Here is a 3,144-nt window from a genome sequence, read left to right as displayed (position 1 = left end):
TGACTCAAAGAGAAAAAACTGGGCACAATCAGCTGAACGCGACTTTGTGGGACACGCAAACATGTTATACAGCAAGTCAGGTGTTGACAGCTGATCCATTCCCAACAAATCGACGCTTTACAAATGTTCCGGAGCGATGGAACAATCACAAACTCCAATCATATAAGGAATGCAGCTGGCGCCAGCTGGTTCCATGGTGTAGTGCTTATCACGTCTGCTTTACACGTAGCAGGTCTTCGGTTCGAGCCCCATTGGAACCATTGCTGCTTTTGGACAAGTTGTGACCAATTGAATTTCCATGTGAACAGAAACACAACCACGAAAGAGGAAATGCTGGAAAATCTCAGCAAGTCTGGCAGCATCTGTAGGGAGAGTAAAGAGCTAACGTTTCGAATCCGTTGACTCTTTGTCAAAGCTAAAAGACAGAGAAAGTGGGAAATATTGATACTGTGGAGTGAGAAAGAAAGATGAGCCATAGCCACAGAAGCCCAGGGAAACCGGGTGCTAATGGCCACAGAAACCCAGGGGACAGAGTGCAGAATGGCTTTGAATTCAGAAAACAAAGTGAAATGTATTTTAATGTAAATGTGATGGAATTTATTGGAACTTAACGATGAGGTTTAACTGAACAGCAGCAACGGACAGATCCAAAGAGCATCCTTTATTGGGACTTGGTCAAATTCAATTGCTGATCATGTCGGTATTCAGATTAAACGCGCCAAAAAGCTCAAAATCAGCAAAAAAAAAGATAATAAATCAGCACAACGCAAATATTTCAGGTATCAATCTGAAAGCGATGGGCAGAGATTTCTCCTTGTAATGATGGTATTATTCACACAAAAGAGAAGATAAAATCTTGAACCCCGTGGAATGCAAAGGCGACGGTCCTTGGCTGGAAACTGGGAATGAAACAGACAGGGGTTTGAGGGGTAGCAGAGGCACAATGGGCCGATGGGCTTCTTTCCCAGTGGATTCACTCGATGGGTTCACGTCAGCATCGATCATTGGGATTTAAAATGGTCGCCCGAACAGGGACTTGAACCCTGGACCCTCAGATTAAAAGTCTGATGCTCTACCGACTGAGCTATACGGGCTGGGAGTGATCCCATCTGTAGTGACCGCATTCACACTTCGCTGTTGCTCCTCTCGCTCCGCTGTTGCTCCTCTTTTCTCTGCTTATGCTGTGCCTCTGCTCTAAAACAAATTCACTCCAGTAACACTGGGCTGGTTGCCTGCAAACATATGAGGCAAGTAGATCATTTCATGACGGAGTTGTTTTCTTGTCACGTACGAGGATCGAACCCGCGACCTCGGCGTTTTTAGCACCACGCTGTAATCATTGAGCTAACCGGCCATTTCCATACGAGCACCTCGTGTGACCATGTCAATTCCAAATTTAGTCCAGTCGTGAATGGAGAATTGAGTATTCTTTCCTGACTGATCGCGAACAAGCTGGATTGCGCAAATTTGCCTTTTGTTAATTCCACCGTTTAGGTTGCCAGCAAGCCGTAAGGATTTGCTTTCCCCTAGAACTTTCTCACCAACACTAACGCTGGCTTCCGCATTGTTGAACACATTGTGCCTGGAGCATCTCCCAATCTGCAAACATTGTCCTCATCAAATTTCTCATGTATTCATCTTTATGATCGAAATTTCACAGTAACTTATTGGCACTGTTAATGTACGCCTACTTGTGACAGTAAAGATTATTATTATTCTAGCACGGGATGTGCTACGGCTCACATTTCCAGTACTTGTCCGCAAAAGCCTTTGGGCGGCTTTCTTCATTGAAAGAGTAAAATCAGCTGACCCTGTGAATTCAAAATCCAGTCGAAATGTAACCGTGCCGCAATAAAGTGCGTGCGGATTATTCAGTAAGAAGTCTCACAACACCATATTAAAGTCCAACAGGTTGATTTGAAATCGTGAGCTTTGGCAGCGCTGTGCCTTCATCAGGTAAAGTGGTCCTTCATCACTTCAACTGATGAAGGGACGGCGCTGCCAAAGCTTGTGATTTCAAATAAACCTGTTGCTGTTACACTTCTTGTTGCTGTCACACTTCTTTCTATATCCAGCGCCAGCATCTCAACATCATGCAAATTATTTGCCATTGCAGGACAGGCGCTCAAATTAGTCCGAATGGACGGCTGCTGCTTCAGCACGAAATGATGATGAGCCAGCTGAATTTTAAATTGGGGTAAATGGTTCGGGTATTTAGAAGCTAAGGACATTAACCTGGAGATCATGCGTCGTCTCTCAATAGATTAGCAAACAAGTATACTTCTCGCCTTAAGGTATTTTGATCGTTCCAGACGAAGTTTCAGTGTAATTACCTGAGGAAGGAGCAGCGCTCCGGAAGCTAGTGACATCGGAACAAACCTGTTGGACTTTAACCTGGTGTTGTAAGACTTCTTACTGTGCTCACCCCAGTCCAACGCCCGCATCTCCACATCAGTGTAATTAGCACCACATTATAAATGGGTAGTGCAGCTTTTTGAAAAAGACATTTCGAAGCATCAAGTGTATTTGGCGTAGCCAGCAAACGACTGCATGTTAAGCAATCGGTTTGTTGAAGGTGGCAGCATTTGTGCCAAATTACTGGCAAGAGGGTTAGTAATTCCTGCACAGCGCTGCTGATCTATTCAATGCCGCAATTTCAAGGTAGGCTGATGTGACATCGTACCGTGGCTATTTGCAATGCTGCCTGGAGCAGATTCGCCTGAAATATTGCAATGAAGGAGACGTAAAACACAGTTCACAGCGACGTGAATTGTCATCTGCAGGAGTTCGCTATTGATTAGGAGACGTTGGACACATTTGTGACACAGAAATGTATAAGAACGACAGTTTCTCAGAAAAAGTGGCAGATACTGTCCAAGAGGCGCGAAACAGTTAAAGGGGACTCTGCGCCTCCGCAGCGGAGTCAAAATGCCGCTCCAGCTTGCCGGAAAAGTGTAGATTACTTCACTATGTGGTTACGTCGTTGGCCAGTACGGGTATCAAACCCGCGACCTTGGCGTTATTAGCACCACGCTCTAACCATCTGAGCTAACCGCCCATTTATGCATTTTGGGCTGGTGTGACCATGCCGTTTCCAAATTCACTCCAGTCCTGAATGGTGGGCTCGTCTGACATGTTGCGTGG

The 3,144-nt window shown here is 45.3% G+C and overlaps 2 non-coding genes across 2 annotated transcripts; both read right to left on the bottom strand.

Moving 5' to 3' along the window:
• Nucleotides 1-1,021: 1,021 nt before the first annotated feature.
• Nucleotides 1,022-1,094, bottom strand: trnak-uuu (transfer RNA lysine (anticodon UUU)). The gene has a single exon. It is a non-coding gene; the product is annotated as a tRNA-Lys (tRNA).
• Nucleotides 1,095-2,984: 1,890 nt separating this feature from the next.
• On the bottom strand, nucleotides 2,985-3,058 carry trnai-aau (transfer RNA isoleucine (anticodon AAU)). Its single transcript has one exon. It is a non-coding gene; the product is annotated as a tRNA-Ile (tRNA).
• Between the last annotated feature and the right edge of the window lie 86 nt (nucleotides 3,059-3,144).

Source organism: Scyliorhinus torazame, chromosome 4 (assembly GCF_047496885.1).
Source record: "Scyliorhinus torazame isolate Kashiwa2021f chromosome 4, sScyTor2.1, whole genome shotgun sequence".
Taxonomy (NCBI): Eukaryota; Metazoa; Chordata; class Chondrichthyes; order Carcharhiniformes; family Scyliorhinidae; genus Scyliorhinus; species Scyliorhinus torazame.
Note: the sequence above shows the minus strand (reverse complement) of the source record. Positions and strands in the feature narration are given on the sequence as shown.